Raw genomic sequence first — 20,580 nt, 5'->3', positions numbered from 1 at the left:
CCAATGTAGATGTTGGGTATATAAGTTAAAAGTCAATAAATGTTTTTTTTGAGTTTGGATTGTAAAAATTATAATGAAGTTTGGGAACATGAAAAAATAAAATGTTTTCATTTGGGTAGAAAATTGAAAATTGAATTTTAAAGTGTTTGTATGAGATCGTAATAGCAATTACTTCTACAAAAGTATACTGAAGTCACAGAAACCATTGTGTGTATATATATATGTGTGTATATCTGTGTGTGTGTGTGTGTCTGTGTGTGTATATATATATATATATATATATATATATATATGTATGTATATAAAATCTCTGTACTATCTTGAAACATTAACTCTGAAAACTAAATGGGTATTGACTTTGGAGTAAAAGATACTCATTTCAAATACAATTTGATTTTTGTTATCTAGTTGACCTTTGGGCAAATCATTTTATAATCTTGGGCCTCAGTTTTCTTTGTAAAAGCAAGAGATTAATTAGTAATCATAATTATGAATTTAAATGGGATGAACTCACTCATAAAATGGAAGAGATAGCAGAATGGATAAGAAAGCAGATTTCAAAAATATGCTGTTTACAAGAAACACTTGAAGTAGAGATATACACAAAGTAAAAAATAAAGATCTAGAGCAAATCTATTATGCTTTATCTGAGATTGGGGGAGGGGGGAAGGAAGCAGGACTAACAATCATGATATCAAACAAAGCAAAAGCAAAACTAAGCCTAGTTAATAGAAGCAGAGAAATTGCATTTTGCTAAAAGGTACCATAAACAATGAAGTAATATAAATATTAAGTATACATGCAAACTGGCATACTTTTTGAATGCAGCAGTGTCTCTCCTAGGCCTATATCCTAAAGAGATCATACAAAAGGGAAGGACCTATATGTACAAAAATGTTTGTAACTGCCCTTTTTTGTAGTGGTAAGGAAATGGAAACAGAGTGAATACCCATCAGTTCGGGAATGGTTGAATAATTTATGGCATATGAATGTTATGGAATATTATTATTCAATAAGAAATGATCAGCAGGATTATTTCATAAAGTCCTGGAGAGACATGAATTTAGCTAAATGAAGTAAATATAACCAAGAAAACATTGTACATGACAACCACAAAATTATTCAATAATCAATTTTGATGGATGTGGTTCTTTTTAACAATGACATGATTCAGGCCAATTCTAATAGATTTGTGATGGAGAGAGCCATCTACATCCAGAAAGAGGACTGTTGGAACTGAATGTGGATCACAACAGAGTTGTGATCACAACTATACTATAACAACAGAGTTAATGTTTCAAGATAGTACAGAGATTTTATATACATATATATGTATATGTATAAACATATATATACACACATAGAGAGACACTTTTCAACTTTTTTGTTGTACTTGCGTGGTTTTTATTTTTTCTTCTTTTTAATCCATTTTTTTGTGCAGCATGACAAATGTGGAAATATGTATAGAAGAACTTCATATGTTTAACATATTAGATTACTTGCTATCTAGGAAAGAAAATGAGGGAAGGAAGGGAGAAAAAAAATTTTTGCAAGAGTGAATGTTGGAAACTATCTTTGCATATATTTTGAAAATAAAATGCTGTTTAAAAAAATCTTATTACTAGGGTAGTTCAAAAAAGTATACATAAATAGAGGGTTTGGGGTTTAGTTTATGGTGATGGCATAATTCTAAAAAATAAAATTGGGTATGGAGTAATAAAATGGAGGAAATTATCTCATACAAAAGAGGTATGAATGAAAGAATCACTACAGTGAAGAGGAAAATTGGGAGGAGGCGAGGTAGTGTGGGAGGCTTATTCTCTCTCTCTCTCTCTCTCTTTTTTTTTTTTTGGTATATGCAAGTTTGAGAAACTTTTTATTAAAAAAGGAAATAAAAGTGAACTGACTCTCAGTGGGTGGTATAAAGATAGCTTGTATGTACCTGGCAGACTGGGCAAATGATCCAGAGAAACAAATCTTAAGGATGAGAGCAGAGTAAGAAAAGCAAATTGTTGAGAATGTCTAATAATCCTTCTTCTTATCCCAGCTCCTACAAGTCTAGAGTCTGGGTGCTGGGGTCATTGAGAAACTCTCAAAGAAACTGAGCCAGAAGGAACCTTAGAACATAATGGTATAGCTGAAAAGATCCTTATTTTACTTTGTTCATCTTAAAATGAAGGAAGGATTTGCATGAGATGATCTCTAAGGTCCGTTCTGGGTTCCCAAATAGTAGTGAACATAGCTAGCTTTCAGAGTTGAGAGGGAACTGAGAGCCCCAGTTGCCAGTTAGAAAGCCCTCTGGAGACCAACTCTCATTTTATAGATGAGGACATGAGATTCTTGAGTTCCCACTTCCTCTCCCCCACTGGGGTTTCCTAGTCCCTAAAAGAATTGGAATTCAGAACTAGAATTTTATCTATTTTGGGCTATTTTGGTTTGGTAAGGATAGGAGGGAGGTGGAAAAGAAAAAAAAAAAAGAATATAGTCTCATATAGGGCACTGAATCCCATTTCTTCCTAGATAACTCCTGCCTAATCCTCTTTCAGCAAATTCAGAGCTAGAAGGGAATGAGTTCAATGCCTCATTAACAAGGGTTCATGACATAAGACCAAGAGAGGGCTCAAAGCCAAATGGAGCTACCCAATCTTAAGGTACAGAATTGTAGAATGGATCTGTTAAAATCTGTAATAAGGTGGCAGCCTGTAAGGACCTTCCTGGACTTAGGTGGCTATTAGCCCTCTTGGATGGGAGTGGCTGATTCCAAAGGCCTCCCAAGTTCAGGTCCCTTTCTATGTCTGCTAACCATCCTACCAGCTTCAAGTAGGAGTTTTATTCTCATTGGAATTAAGTTTAAGGTGAATAACATGTATATCTAGTTATGTATAAAATGTTCTTAACTTATAGAGGGCAAGGGGATAAGATAAGGGAGGGACTCAGAACAATATGAGGTTTAAAGAGGTAGTAGTCAGAAATAAATTAGACTAAAAGAATTAGTATAAACAGAGAGAAGGAGTAAACAGAAAAAAATGAACAGGAGGGAAATATTCACTTAACAACTATAATTTTGAATGTGAATGCAATGAACTCACCTATAAAATTGGAACAGATAGCAAAATGAATTCAAAACCAGAATGTGACAGTGTGTGGTTTATGCATTTTAAAACAAGAGCAAAAATAAGGGAATGGAGTAAAATTTATGATGCTTTCCATGGGTCCTCAAACTACGGCCCGTGGGCCAGATGCAGCAGCTGAGGACGATTATTCTCCTCACCCAGGGTTATGAAGTTTCTTTATTTAAAGGCCCACAAAACAAAGTTTTTGTTTTTACTATAGTCTGGCCCTCCAACAGTCTGAGGGACAGTGAACTGGCCCTCTATTTAAAAAGTTTGAGGTCCCCGTTAAAAACAAAAAGCAGAGGTAGCAATTATTTCAAATAAAGCTAAACCTCAAACAAATATAATTCAAAGAGATATGCAGGGAAACTGCATTATGTTAAAAGATATGGTTGATAATTAAATAATATTAGTATTAAACATGTATTCACCAAGTATTACCCCATGCAAATTTATAAAGGAAAAAGTAAGGGAGATACAGGTGGAAACCGCAAAACTGTAATAATGAGGGAGCCCAACTTTACTTTCTCAGAAAAGAAAGAAGTCAAGGAAATGAGTAGAACTTTAGATAATCTAAATATGATAGACATTTGGAAAGAATTGGAACAAGAATAGAAAGGAATATACACTTTTCCCCCAGTATATGACACCTATGCTAAAATTGACCATATATTAGGGCACACAAACTTTATAGTTAATTGCAGAAAAATAAAAATATTAAATGCATTCTTTTCTTTTAAGGTAATAATGCAATAAAAATTACATTAAATAAAGGGTCATAGAAATAAAATTTAATTGGGGACTAAATAACCTAATATTAAAGAATATGTGGATCAAAGAACAAATTGTAGAACCAGTAGGTAATTTTATTAAAGTAAATGATAGTAATGAGACAATATACCACAATTTATGAAATGAAACAAAAGGAATAATAATAAGAAAAAATATATATCTTTAAATGCCTGTGTACATTAAAATAGAGAAAGAGCAGATCAGTGAATTCAATTAAAAAACACCATAAAAGAGCAAGTTGAACATTTCCAATTAAACAAATTAAAAGGTTAGTAACAAGTTAAAGGTAATATTAATAAAATCAAATATAAGAAAATATATAATTAATAAATACAACTAGAAGTTGGTTTTGTGAAGAAAAAAAACAATAAAATAAATAAACCACTTGTTAATATGATTTTAAAAAAGAGAAAAGAAAGCCAAATTGCTTGTATCAAAAATGAAAAGAATGAATATACCATTAATGAAGATGGAATTAAAGCCATAATTAAGTTACTTTGACCAATTATATGCCAATAAATTTAACAATTTAAATTAAATTAAGAATACTTACAAAAATATAAACTGCACAGTTTAACAGAAAACAAAATAAAGTATCAAGATAAACCAATTTTAGGAAAATAAACTAAACACACTAGAAATAACTTAAATGGATTTACAAGTGAATTTCTGCCAAAGATTTAAGGTTAAAATCATTCCAATGATAAAAAAATTTTGAATAATATGCAAAGAAGGAATCCTACCAAATTCTTTTTGTGACACAAATATATTGCTAATGCATGATGTAGATAAACCAAAAAGAATAAAAACAGAGATATAAATCATAGATAAATTTCACTTAGGAATAATGTTGCAAAATTAATTACTAGCTAAGAGACCACAATCATAAATCACAAAGAATATACATTGTAACCAAGGAAAATTTACACTAGGAATGCAGAGTAGGTTCAATATAAGGAAAACTATTAGCATGATTGGTCATATCAATAATAAAAGAAAAAAGCTATGATTAAATCACTAAATGCAGAAAATGCAACACTCATTCCTATTTAAAAAAACACTTGAAACCATAAATATAAGTGGACTTTTTCCTTTAAATGATAAGAACATCTACCTAAAACCACCAGCAACCATTATTTGTAATAGGAATCAGCTAAAAGTCTTCCCAATGAGATCAGAAATGAAACAAGGATGCCCATTATTACCAGAATAATATTTTTTTTCTTCGAGGCCTGGGTTTAGTGACTTGCCCAGATGAACTATCAAAAACCAAATTTGAACTCAGATCTTCCTTACTCCAGTGCCATTGCTTGATCTATCGGGCCACCTAGCTACCCTACCAGTATAATGCTCTAATAGGAATACTAACAATAGTAACAGGAAAAGTAAAAGAAATTGAAAGAATCAGAATGGGCAATGAAGAAATAAAATTATATCTTTATGTAGATGATATGATGGCATACTTGAAAAAACTAGAAATTCAATTTTTAAAAGTTTACACAACTAATAATTTGATAGAGCTAAATATAAATAAACCCATGTAAATCATCAGCAGTTTTATATATCACCAACAAAACTCTGGAAGAAGAGATAGTTCATTTAACATAACCATATACTATATAGAGCAAACCCCAGAATTATACAAAAACAATTACAAAACATTTTCATGAAAATAAAGTCCAGTCTAAACAACTGGAGAAATATTAATTGATTATAGGTAGGTAGAACTAATATGATAAAAATGACAATACTCCCTACCTTGATTGCCTTACTCAGTGCCATAACAATCAAACTATCAAAAAAAATTATAAAGCTACAAAAAAAGTAACAAAATCCACAAAAGGCAAAAAATATAAAGAGAATCAATAAAAATAAATAAATGTGAAGAAAGGTGGCCTAGCTATACAATATCTCAAATTATATTACATAGCAGTAATCATCAAAATAAGCTAGCCCTCGCTAAGAAATGAGGTGGTAGACGGTGAAATAGATTATGTATACAATTCACAGGAATAATTTAAAAAATGATAAACACAAATATCCAAGTTTTTGATATAAGAACTTACTATTTGACAAAAACTGTTGGGGAAACCAGAAAACAGTTTAGAGAAACTATATGTAGACCAAAATCTCATACTATATAATAATATGGAGTCAAAATGAATGCATGCTTTACATATAAAAGGTGCTAATAAAAGCAAATTAAGGCAGCATGGAAAATTTTATCTATCATATCAATGAATAAGGAAAGAAATTAAGACCAAACAAGATAAAAGAGATGGGTCACAGGCTATACATTGATAATTTTGATTGCATTAAATTAGAAAGATTTCACACAAATAAAACCAATGCAGTTAAAATTTCAAGGAAAATAGAAAACTAAAAAAAAAAAATGTTTGTTTCTTTAATAAAGGCTTCATTTCTCAAATACATAGAGAACCGAGTCAAATTTATAAGAATATAAACCATCTAAGGTATAGGGGTGACTGATGATACTTGAACCTTTCTCATATCAGAATTTTCTCAGAGTGAATAACATTCACACTCAGTTGGGTATAGAAAATATATCTTGTTTTATAGGAAAGCAGAAAATGAAAGGGAAGGGGGGAAGAGGTAATAGATGGTAGGAAGGATTTGGAAGGGACAGAATGAGATAGAGAGACAGAGAGAGACACAGAGAGAGATAGACAGACAGAAAGAGAAAGAGACAGAGATTCAGACAGAGATAGAGACAGAGAGAAATGGGGGAAATAAAATAGCAAGAATTGCATAGTAATAACTAATAAAAATCTTTCACAGCAAGTTTCTCTAATAAATGCATCAGTTCTCTATAGCCATATGAAAAAAAATGCTCTAAATCACTTTAATTAGAAAAATGCAAATTAAAGCAACTATGAGGCACAAGAATGGCTATTAGAGTGGCTAATGTGACCAAAAAAAGGAAAATGACAAATGTTGGAGGGGATGTAGAAAAACTGAGACTGCTGGAGGAGTTGTGAACTGGTCTTACCATTCTGGAGAATAATTTGGAACTATGACCAAAGTGCTATAAAACCATGCATACTGTTTGACCCAACAATATCACTACTAGCTCTGTAACCCAAAAAGTTTTTAAAAGGTGATGAGGGAGAGAGAACCTATTTCAAAATATTTGTAGCAACTTTTTTGTGAGAGCAAAGAATTGGAAATTGATGGGATACTCATCAATTAGGGCATGGCTAAACAAATTGTGGTATATGATTGTAATACAATACAATTTTGCTATAAGAAATAATGGACAGGATGCTTTCAAGAAAATAATTTAAAACGCAATATTTTTACATTTTTAAAAATTGTTTTTACATATAATTATATATATATAAATTTCAAATATTTTTCAAAGAATGAGAGTTATTCCTCAATTGATAATTAAAGAATATGAACAAGGAGTTTTCAGAAAAAGGAATCAAAGCTATCTATTGTCATGTGAAAAAAAAGACTCAATCACAACTGAGTAGAGAAATTCAAATTAAAACAACACTGGGGTATTACCTCATGCCTTTCTATGAGATTGGCTAATATGACAAAAAAGTAAAATAACAAATGTCAGAGGAAATGAAGAAAAATAGGGACACAAATATACCAATGGTAGAGTTGTAAATTGATCCACCCATTTTGGAAAGCAATTAGGAACCAAAGGGATATAAAAATGTGCATACCCTTTGACCCAACAATACTATTTCTGGCATTTATCCCAAAGAGATCAAAAAAAAAAAAAAAAAAGGAAAAAAAACTCATATGTAGAAAAATATTTACATCAGCCATTTTTATAGTGGCAAAGAACTGGAATTTAAGAAATATCCATCAGTTAGGGAATGACTAAAAAAATTTTTATATATGATTACAATGCAATACTCTTGTGCTATAAGAAAATACAAACAGGATGTTTTTAGAAAAACTGGGAAGAGTTACATGAACTAATAAAAAATTAAGTGAGCAGAATCAAAACATTATATACAATAACAGCAATATTGTATTATGATTAACTGTGAATGGCATTATTCTGATCAATACAGCAATCCAAGATAATTCTGAGGGATGTTTGGAAAAATGTCATATACTTTAGTGAAAGAACTGATGGTATCTGAATGCAGAATGAAGCATAATTTTTAAACTTCATTTTTTTTGTATTTTTTTCTTTTTTGCAACATAACTAACATGAAAATATGTTTTGTATGATTGCACATTTCTTGCCATCACAATGAGTGAGATAAAATGGGAATGAGAGAGAGAATTTAGAACTCAAATTTTAAATAATTTTTTAAAAAATAAAATTAAGAATTTGTACTAGATGGCTTTTGAAGTCTTTTTCACCTCTAAACTATATGATCCTATGATTTCTTTTTGATTAGAAATGTGAAAGCTATTTTTAGAATAGTAATTCTTATTTCTTCAAATGCTAACTCATCCAATTTCTGTCTATCCACTACTAATTAGTTTGACTGTGTTTTTGAAACACTAATTGACTGATATCTTGAAATCTCTGAAAATGGATAGAATTAGCACAATATTTGCACTGTTAGAGATACATTCTAATCATCAATTCATGTACCTGACTTTTTGTATGAATATTAAAATATTTAAATAGAACTAAGTAGTTTTATTTATATAAGTTGTTGATATAGATATACTGAGATTCATTTAATTTAGATTGTCACATATTACAATAATAATTGACATGTTATACAATGCTTTAAAATTTGCAAGGCTTATTACATATGCTATCTCATGTAATATCCTATAATTCAGTGAGCTACAGGCTTTGTTTATTATTATTATTAGTGAAATCTGGCTAGCTCCCTGGAGGCCTCAGGATCAGTCAGAGTTAGGATAAGCAAAAGTCCTTGGTCTTTAGGGGGAGAAGTGAAGGGGATGGACAAAACTGCCAGGAGTTTTGCCAAGGATCCCTCCTTGATTCTAGAGTCCAGAATCTCCACTTTTCTCCTCCTCTCTTGTGGCCAAGTGAAGTTCTCTCACCTCTCTCACTCCACCCCTTAATCCTTACCTACAATTCTCTTTTTTTTTTAATAGCCTTTTATTTACAGGTTATATGTATGGGTAACTTTACAGCATTGATAATTGCCAAACCTCGTTCCAATTTTTCCCCTCCTTCCCCCCGCCCCCTCCCCCAGATGGCAGGAGATGACCAGTAGTAGGTCCTACAATTCTCTTAACCCCAAACATCGAGCCAGCATTAACTGTGAGAACAACAATTCCAAATAAATGCTAATAGAGTTATTGTCCAATAAGTAATAAACCTTAAGTGCTGGATTGTCTGATTCAAGCACACCTTTTAAGAGTTTCAGCCCTTTTTTTTTTTTTTTTTTTTTTTTTTTTTTTACAATTATTATCTCCATTTAATTGATGAGGAAACCATAGTTCTGAGATTAAGACACTTGTCTACTGTTACCCAGCTAGTGTCTGAAGCATAATTTTTAAACCTATCTTCCTGAGTCTACCTCCAGAACTATTAAATATGTCACATTGCCCCAAATTTTTGTGATTCCAGTACGATAATGCACTTATATCCACAGTTACTTAATAGGTGCTTGTTTCTTCCCAAGTAAATGGACTACAATCAGAATTTTCATATGCAATATAGGATTCCCACATTCATTGAGGTTCATTTATTGGTGAACAAATAGATCCCACAAATGAGTTGTGGATAAAAGCAATTTTGATGGCACCATCAATTTAGGGAACTAAATCTGAACGAACAGAACAGGATGAATGTGGTATTTATTTATATATCAAGTCATTAAACCTGGTGTTAGGATACTTCACCCTTTAAATAATCTTAGAGTCCCTCTCTTGACACTGGCTTATTTGGCCATATATTTAAGAAGTAGATTGATTTTTGACATGTTTGACATAATAGAGACAAAATCCTTATTAGTTTGAAACCCTACTACAATTCCTGTTTAAAACTGAAAAAGATCTTATTTCAAAAGTCCTTTTGGATCAGGTCTCACAATTTAATGGAAAAGTTTAGGTATGTCAGGGTCCAAGGATACTACAGGAAGTACAAACTTATAGTCACCACCAAGCTATATTAATTTAAGAGATAGTAACTTTGGAGATATCAGGTGAAATAATACAATCAGAAGCTCAATTATAATAGGTTAATATAAAAGGGGGTAGAGAGAGGGAGGGGGAGAGAAAGGGAGAAAGCGGGAGGAAGAGAGAGAAGGAGGGAGGAAGGAGTCACATTCTGGCAGTTTAGCATGAAAAGGGAGAAGAGATACAGACTGATAGCAAGGATGGAGCAATCAGTCAAGTAAAGTTTTTTGTTTTTTGTTTTTGTTTTTTTTCCCCAGTAGAGGGGAGATATGGACATGCTGTAGGCAGTAGGAAATGAGCCAGTAGACAAAAAGAGATAAAAAATAAGTGAAAGAATAAAGATATCAGAGGGGAGGCAATCTGTTGGAGATGGGGAATTGCTTGAACAAGTAAAGGTTAGCCTTGGCAAAGAATAAGGACATTCATCAAGTGAGACAAGGAAGAAAGAGGATATAGTGGCAGAAGGTATCTGAGTGATAGAAGATGAAGAAGGGGATAAATTCACAGCAAATGGCCTAAATTTTCTCTGTACAATACTAAGCAAGGTTCTCAGTTAAAAAAGAGAGGGGACAGGAAGCCATGAAAGGTTTGAAGGGGGTGAAAGGTTGGAAGCACAGACCATACAGGAGTCCAGGTAAGAAGTGCTTTATGCTGAACTAAGGTAGAGCCTGTATGAGTAAGAGAAGGGAAAGAATATGGGGTAGAATTGACAAGACAACTGATTGAATATATGGGCTAAAAGAAATTGAAGATGGCTGCAAGTTGTCAAAATTCAGTGTCTAAAAGAATGGGTGAGTCCTTAAACACTAGGATTCATGAAATTTAGTCTAATTTTTCCTTTAAAGATATTGAAAACATTCTCAATGTTTGTTTAAAAAACTAAACGCTCAGACTATTCATATCACTTCCTGGTTCGTTGAGTACAAAGCAACCACAGGAACTTTGGGCCAGGTCTGATGCTTGGCTGGTCATCACAAAAAGTCAGATGTCAGGGAATTTTTTTCAAATAAATCAACTTGGAATGTCCTCAAAGTATGTTATTTTTTAAAAGACTATTCTTCTCTTGCTATGGCTAAGCAAATCTCCTTTTTTTTTTTTTTAACTGAATAATTTCTGAATATTTCATACCATTCCATTATTGAACATTAACTACTGGGAGACTAGCCTGAGTCAAGACAAGTCCAGAATAGTATCTCATTAGATTTAAGATATTACTCTTCTCAATATTTTTCTTCTTCTCAAGGATATTTGCATTTTATTATGGAACTCCTGTTATTTATTCTTTGTTCTCAAAGAGGACCAAAGATGTCAGGAGGATGATAGCTTGATTTGCAAGTGAATTGGATGTAAGTGGGACAGGGCTGTGGAGAATCATTAACCTCATTCTCTTCTTCAGAAACTTCTGAGCCCAGTGGCAAAACATAGGTCAGAATGACTGGCATTGACTTTAGTTGGATTGGGAGACCTGGTTTTTTTTAAGATAAAGTCTTTCTCAATTCTGCTTGTCTAAGGAAACACCCATTTAGTGATTAAAGGTTAAGTAAGATAGCAACGACAAGATTATGCAATGATCAGTTCTGATGGATGTGGCTCTTTTCAACTATGAGATAATTCATGCCATTGTAATAGACTTGTGATGGAGAGAGCCATCTGGATCCAGAAAGAGGAGGATGGAGTCTGAATATGGATCACAACATAGCATTTTCATCTTTTTTGGTCGTTTGCTTGCTTTTTTTTTCCTCTCATTTTTTTCCCTTTTTGATCTTATTTTTCTTGTATAGAATGATAATTGTGAAAAAATATCTAGAAGAATTGTACATGTTTAACATAGATTAATTGTCATCTAGGAGAGAGGGGAGGGAGGGAGAAAAATTGGAACACAAGATTTGAAAGGATGAATGTTGAAAACTGTATTTGCATATATTTTGAAAATAAAAAGCTATTATTTAAAAAAAAAAAAAAGATTAGGTAAGAATTGAGGCAAAAGAGGGCCTACTTTCCAAAAGAATCAATCTGGGAGGGGAAGATCCCTAAAGTTTCTAACCAGGATAATTGCTTTTTATACTTTCTCTGAGCAATGTAAACCCAAATACTGAGTAAACTGAGGCTTGGCCTAGGATTTATTATTGACAGTCAGTGAGAGCCAAAATGATTTAGAATTAAAGGAGTAATCAGATAGCTTAAGACTTAATGAGCTTCAAGGTCCAAAGAATATTATCTTTAATAATGGAATTTCAAAATAAAAGGTAAGATATTTTTAAACATGACCACTTTTTCATGCCTCCTCAACATAGCATGTGATTTCCAGACCTTAGGAAGGACAATTCTGGTTGAATTCATATCGATAGAGCAGGCCAGGCTGCCATGTGACACATAAAGATCTGTTATTTCTCTGGTGACTATTTTTTAAATCTGTATTCATCCACAAATTTTTTGTGAATTCATGAAATAAAAGATATTTCTGTTCATTTTTCTTTAATCTAATTATACTTTTAAGAAATAAATACAGAAAATTCTTTAGTGCTTCTCTATTGACTTTAGGGGAAATACAAGCTTTATAGTTTGAGATTTAAATCCCTCAAATCTGGGTGAAAAGAGCAAAGAGAGTGTAAGACAGAACCTTGGGGAACACTAATAGTCAGGATACTAGATACCGTCTGAATTTCTTTCTAAATCTAAGACTATGATTCTGTGAGTTGTTCTGTATCTACCATTTTCAATATAAATAGTTCTACATAATCAAAGAAGGTGATGAACACATTTTTAATGTAGATGAAAGTGGCTTCTTCTGGGAGAAGATCCTTGCCAGAACTTACATTTCTAAGGGACAAAAATAAATTTGGATTTAAAGTATCTAAGGATCATTTAAAACTTTATTATGATGTAATGTTGGAATGAATTTTGAATTTAAACTAATGCTTATTTGCTAGTCCTAAAAGTCTCAGACCTTGTGACCTGAGAAACTATAATACTCTCAAGCCCAGCTAAAGATAGAAAAAAGACTGCAGCTGTTCACTGAAGAACAAACACCAGTAAATCAGTGTATTTAGCAACCCCAGTTCACCAGGAGAGCCTGATGAATAGCTAGCTTAGTCAATGAGCAACTAACTTGATCCAGCCTAGCAACGGTTTGGTCCTTTTAGCTGAGCTATCAATCGAGTGGATAGCTCCAAAGAGCACATATATATCTTTGGAATCAGTCACCTATGGAATGGTGGAATGACTCATTGTGAATATTTTAAGAACCCTCTGAAAAAGGAACATTGAGGCTCAGTAGTACTGGAGTTATGAGTTGTACTGATAATGTGTGTCCTGTATATGTGTTCTTTTTGTGCCCATTTTTCTTCCTTCTGAATTGTTCATGAATATGTAGGAGAATGCATCCCTAATAATGTCTGTTCTATTTAAGTAAATTTACTGTTTGAGTAAATTCCTTCTCTAAATAACTAAATAGATTTACTATCTATTTAAAATGACACACGAGGGAGAGTTCCTAACCTAACATTTAAGAGTATAGCTGTCACCTGTGACATAACCTGCTCTTAGTGCTATGTTAATCAAATAAACCTGAAGAGGTTGGCTCAAAGAAGTGACAAAGATGGAGGGAATGTTAGAGGAAGTTGAAGGAGAAGACATATAAATGTCAAACTAATAGAAAGACAATTTGGAGGATATAGAAGGGCCTGAATCATCTTGTATAAAACTTCATCTAATTAGCACTTCCTACTAAAGGGCTTGGGCCAAAATCAAAATGTAAATAATACAAAGCAAACATGTATTTAAAAAAAACATAAAAGCAGAAATAAAAATTGTATTTTTATATTTTCTTTAAAAATTAATATATTAACAATATATTTTATACAAAGCATTATTAATTAATAATATATTTAATAAACTAGTAGCTAAAATTTACATGCTACTTACTGTACCAAGCACTTTACAATTATTATTACATTTGGTCTTCACAAAAATTTTAGATATATTATTATTCTCATTTTACAGATAAAAAAAAAAACTGAGGCAAGCAAATAAATTAACTTGCCTAGTGTTAGATATTTGTATTATTTTAATTATCTAGTGTCAAATTTGAACTTGGATCTTCTTGACTCCATAGACTCAAAGTGGATTTTCTGCCTTTCTAGCTGCCCCATTATGTACTAAATGGCATAACATCTAAATACTTAAAGGAAAACAAAAAAGAAATGGACAAAAAGTGTAACACCTTAATAAGCTCCTTTCATTTTTAGATAAACCTAAATAAAAAGCTCACAAACAAGTGTAGAAAAGCAGAAATATTACATATATTCTTTACTGATCAAAATGCAATAAAATGAAGAAAGTATTAAATAATTACAAACTAAATAATTTTATCTGAGCAAATCAGTGAAACAAGAATACATCACAGAAATGATAGATAACTTCATTAAGGATAAAGATACCAATGAAACAACATACCAACAATTTTAGAATGTAATCAAACCAATCCTTAGGGGAAATATTGTTTCTGAACACTTTTACTGACAAAAAAAGAGAAAGAATAGATCACTGAATTGGAAATGCAACTAAAAATTAGAAAACTAGCACATCTTAAATTCCCAATTATACACTAAAATAAAAATCTAGAAAAGCTAGAAATAAAATGAAAATAAAAAGAGAATTTAAAAGTTTAAGAAAAAATTACAGATCATTTATATATACATGTGTTTGCCTTCTTAAGAAGAAAAGCTCCCATTTCATGTGAAATAGGAGTGAAAGAGAAAACAGTGGCTAAAGGCATCTGAGTGATATGATATAAGGAACAAGGAAGGGTCCAACCAGTAGTTATCATTTTTCTTTTTTGTCATCTTTTGCCAATATAATGGGCATGAGATAGAACCTCATAATTGCTTTAATTTGCATTTCTCTAATTAGTAATGATTCAGAACATTTTTAGATAGCCTAGATTTCTTGAGAACTGCCTGTTTGTATCTTTAGACTGTTTATTAATTGGTGAGTGTCTCATATTCTTATAAATTTGAATCAGTTCTTTATATATCTTGAAAATGAGATCTTTATCAGAGAAATTCGTAGCAAAGATTTTTCTAGCTAATATTTCCCCTTTTAATCTTAACTTTATTAGATTTGTTTGTGGAGAAATGTTTTAATTTTTCATAATCAAAGTTTTCCATTTTGTGTTCTGTGATCATCTCTATCCCTTGTATGGTCATGAAATTTTATCCTATCCATAGATATTATGGATAAATGTTTCCTTTCTTTTTCTAATTTGTTTATGATCTGATCTTTCATGGCAGCTTTTTAAATGAAATAGGGAGTCCTTACTCCTCAAGCTGAAGTCTTAAAGTTTATCAAAGAGTAGATTCATTTTCTTCATATTGCTGTAACAAAAATTGTTTTTAATACAAAGTAGCACAGCAAACAGGCAGAAAAAGCATACATACAAACACATTATATGACAATATAAAAAGAGAGACTTCTTTCACAAAATGACCAATGTGATTGTACATGTATAACCTATATTAAATTGCTTGCTGTCTTGGGGAGGGAAAAGAAGAAAGGAGAAAAACTTGAAACTCAAAATCTTACAAAGATAAATGTTGAAAACTACATTTATATTTAATTGGAAAAAATAAAATACTGTTAAGTAAAAAAGAAAATAAAAAGGCAGAGGTTCATCTCTACAGATACAAGAGATTCACTCAATATGAGGGAAAAGTAGTTGTGTTTGGAGAGAGTATCTACCTGCTCAAAGTTGAAGTTCAGATATTCTGAAGTTTTATATCTAAAAATGGAATTGGTAGAAAACAGGTAATCAGTACCAGATGTGGAAGGGAACATTCCTAATCAGATCCAGATGTAGTACAGAAGTTCTTGGGATCACTTATGGATACTGGGCTCAGGTAGGACTTAGAAAGGGGGAGTTTCCTTATCAGAATAAGAAAATGGGTGTGGGTTTGAGTTGGTAATCTGAGGAAGAAGAAGAGTTGTGGTTCAGGTAGCTCCAGTCAACTAGGAGTTTTATTCAATTAGAAGTTATAAAAATATTAACTGTTTAACACAGGGTTAATATAGGTCAGAACAGTGAAAAAGACAAACTGTCTTGCTTTACAGGAATTCTGTTATATGCATTATGGGCAACAGAACTATTTAACCTCAGGTAGTCTGCATCAAAGTCTCATCATTTTAACAATAAAATAAAATTATATAAAAAGTATAATTATCTCAAAAAGTAACACTATCCTTTTAGCTCTGATTACATGTTTCTTTGCCTCATCTCCCTAAGGCCCTAAAGAAGTGAAAATAGTATGCTTCTGTATACTTAGGTCTGTATTGAGACTTCATCAGTTCTTTCTCTGGAGAAGGATAGCCTCTTCAGCAAGAATTTGGGATTGTTATGGATCATTGGGATTGCTGGAAATAACTAAATCACTCACAGTTGTTCATTATATATTGCTGCAATTTTTGCATTATTGTATACAATGTTCTTCTGGTTCTGTTCATTTCACTTTGTATCACTTTATTATGTAAATCTTTTTGAAATAATCTTGTAATTTCTTATAATGCAATAAGATTCCATTGCAATTATATCATAACTTATTCACCATTCCCCAATTGTTAGACATCCCTTCAATTTCCAATTCTTAGCCACTACAAAAAGAATTACTATAAATATTTTTACACAAATAAGTTCTTTGCCCTCTCTTTTTAAAAATCTCTTTGGGATACAGACCTAATAGTAGCATTTCTGGATCACAATTTTATATTCCATTGGACATAGTGTCAAACTACTCTCAGAATGGTTGAATCAGTTCACAAATCCACCAATAATGCTTTTCCCCCCATATTCCCTTCATCATTTATCATTTTCATTTTTATAATACTAACCAATCTGATAATTATGAAATAGAATTGTTTTAATTTGCATTTTTCTAATAACTAGTGATTTAGAGCATTTTTCATATAATTTAGATAGCTTCAATTTCTTTCTCTGAAAATTGTCTGTTTCCGTCCTTTGACCATTTATCAATTGAGTAATGAGTTGTATATTTTTATAAATTTAACTCAGGTCTCTATATATTTAAAAAATGAGCCCTTTATCAGATACTTTCTGTAAAATAATTTTTCTCAATTTTCTGTTTTCCTCCTAATTTTCATTACATTGTCTTTGTTATGCAAAATCTTTTAAACTTTATGTAGTCAAAATTACACATTTTTTATTTTGTAATGCTTTCTACATCTTATTTTGTCCTAAATTCTTTCCTTATCCATAGATCTGATAAGTAAACTACTCCATGTTTCCTGAATTTACTTGTGATTTCATCTTTTTTGTCTAAATCACATACCTAGTTTGACTTTATCTTCATATATGGTATGATACATTCATCTATACATAGTTTCTGCCATACTGTTTTCCCAGTTTCCCAGAAGGTTTTGTCAAATAATGAGTTTTTGGCCCAAAAAGTTTGGATCATTAGATTTATCAAACACTGGATTACTATGGTCATTTACTACAATGTATTGTATAAATAATATATTCCACTTATCCACCATTCTGCTTCTTAGCTAGTACCATAATGTTTTGATGATTGGTTGGTTGTTAATTTTCATTCTCAAAGAGGACCAAAATAATGTCACTATATTAGAGTCAAGTTACTGTGTATCTGACTGTGGCTAATCAGAGCAATATGAGCTTGGAACACTCTACCACAGGTTGACCATAAATAGTCCATATGAACATTTGGGGTGGATTCTCTAACTTTGTGCATCTCATGTTTCTTCTGAGATATTTCAATTCTGCTTTGCACAGTATCTTTTCTGATGAGGGCATGCCATGTTGGGAGATCCTATGTCAGTGTCTCCCATGTCATACAATCAATTCTAAAGTTCTTAAGAGACTTTGGGAGTTTCTTGTAGCACTATTTCTCACCATCACATGAGCACTTGCCCTGAGTGAGTTCTCCAAGTGTACATTTGGTATTTGAACAATATGGACAGTCAACTGGAGTTGTGCTCTTTGCAGTAGAGTTGGAATGCTTGGCAGTTTAGTTCGAGAAAAGACCTCAGGGTCTGGTATCTCATCCTGCCAGGGGGTCTTCAGAATCTTCTTGAGAAAATTCAAATGGAAGTGATTCAGTTTCCTGGCATGGCACTGTATAGAGTCTGGGTTTCAGTGAGGTCACAACAGCTCTGTAGACCTTCCATTTGGTGTCACATCCAAGTAGCAGCCCTGAGTGAAACAAGGCTGGCAAATGAAGGCCAGCTTACTGAAATCAGAGCTGGATATCCATTTTTCTAGAGTGGCTACAGTGAAGAGAAGTGCCATGAAGCTGATGTAGGTTGTGTGATCAAAACAAATTTAGTAAATAAATTTGTATGCCTTCCAAAAGGAGTGAATGACAGACTCATGACAATGCAATTGCTAGTTGTCAGAAAATGCCACACCACCATCATTAGTGTCTATGTTCCCACCATGATGAACCCTGATGAAGTCAAAGAAAAGTTTTATGAAGACCTGGAGATTTTTATCATCAATGTGCTACAAGAGGACAAGCTTATAATTCTGCTAGAGTAGAGTAATGCTAGAGTAGACATGATGGGGAATCCTTGGGAGGAATGAAGTTGGAAACAGCAGCAGCAATGGTCACTTACTAGTGAAAACTTGTGCATCTCATAATCTTCTCATCACCAACACAGTTGTCCATTTACTGAAATGCAATAAAACTTCATGGATGCACCCTCACAGCAAACATTGGCATTTAATAGACTTTGTCATTATAAGGAGAAAAAACAGACAGTATGTGACAGTGAGAGGATGTGTCCAGTAGAGTGCTGGACTGATCATAGACTTATCCTCTCCAAGCTGATATTCACATTCAAAAAAGTAGAGGTCCAAAACCAAAAAAGACTACCAGAATTAATATCAACATATTAGAGCATTTCTCTCTTTTTTTTTAATAGCCTTTTATTTACAAGATATATGCATGGGTAACTTTACAGCATTAACAATTGCCAAACCTCTTGTTCCAATTTTTCACCTCTTACCCCCCCACCCCCTCCCCTAGATGGCAGGATGACCAGTAGATGTTAAATACATTAAAATATAAATTAGATACACAATAAGTATACATGACCAAAACGTTATTTTGCTGTACAAAAAGAATTAGACTCTGAAATATTGTACAATTAGCTTGTGAAGGAAATCAAAAATGCAGGTGTGCATAAATATAGGGATTGGGAATTCAATGTAATGGTTTTTAGTCATCTCCCAGAGTTCTTTTTCTGGGCATAGCTGGTTCAGTTCATTACTGCTCCATTGGAAATGATTTGGTTGATCTCGTTGCTGAGGATGGCCTGGTCCATCAGAACTGGTCATCATATAGTATTGTTGTTGAAGTATATAATGATTTCCTGGTCCTGTAGAGCATTTCTCTAAGAGGGCACAGTTTGTTGCTAACTTGAAGAGTAAATTGAGCCAACACACAATTGGCAATAGTGGAACAGAACAGAAATGGACAGCTTTCCTCTGGGCCGGAACACTAGAAAGCATCAAGATTGGTTTGACAAAAACGATAGGGAAATACAGAAGCTACTAAATGAAAAATGAGGACTCCAGCAGGATAGTTCATCCATTTCTAAGAAGGTAGGATTCAGTTCCAACAAAAGTAAAGTACAGGTGAAACTTAGATTCAGGATTCTTGGCTCAGTAAGAAGGCAGGTGAAATTCAGTTTTATGCTGATAGTAACAACCCAAGGCACTTTTATAATGCACTGATGGCTAGATTGTTTTGATAATTACCACTTTATAATATAGTTTGAGATCTAGTGTGGTTAGACCATGTTCCTTCACATTTTCTTTCATTAATTCCCTTGATATTCTTGACTTTTTGTTCTTCTGCATAAATTTTGTGATAATTTTTTCTAGCTCTATAAAGTAATTTTTGGTAGTTTGATATGGTACTGAATATGTATGTAGAATTGTATTCTTTATTTTATTAGCTCAGTCTTCCCATGAGTAATATTTTTCCAATTATTTAAATCTGACTTCATTTGTGTGAAAAGTAATTTGTAATTGTGTTCATAAAATTCCTGGGTTTGTCTTATTTAGACTCCCAAGTTTTTTGTATTTTCTACAATTATTTTAAATAGAATTTCTCTTTTTATCTCTTGTTCTGGATTTTGTTGGTAATATATAGCAAAGCTTCTTAACCTTTCTCACTCACTCACCCCATTTTGCCTGAGAAATTTTTATATGATCTTAGGTAAATGGGTATATAAAATTGGTATGCAAATCAAACATCTACTGAGAATAAGTCATGATTTGATGACCTCCACATTCATTTATGAGACCCCATCTGGGATTATGACTCACAGTTTAAGAATTTAGAAATATATAGAAATACTAACAATTTATGTGGCCCTTTGTATCCTACAACTTTGCTAAAGTTGTTAATTGTTTCAACTAGTTTTTATTTGATTCTCTAGGATTTCCTAAGAATACCATCATATCATCTGCAAAGAGTAAGAGTTTTGGCATACCACAACTTGTTCAACCACCCCCAATTGATGGACATTCCCTCAA

Source organism: Sarcophilus harrisii, chromosome 3, assembly GCF_902635505.1.
Source record: "Sarcophilus harrisii chromosome 3, mSarHar1.11, whole genome shotgun sequence".
NCBI classification, from domain to species: Eukaryota; Metazoa; Chordata; class Mammalia; order Dasyuromorphia; family Dasyuridae; genus Sarcophilus; species Sarcophilus harrisii.
Note: the sequence above shows the minus strand (reverse complement) of the source record.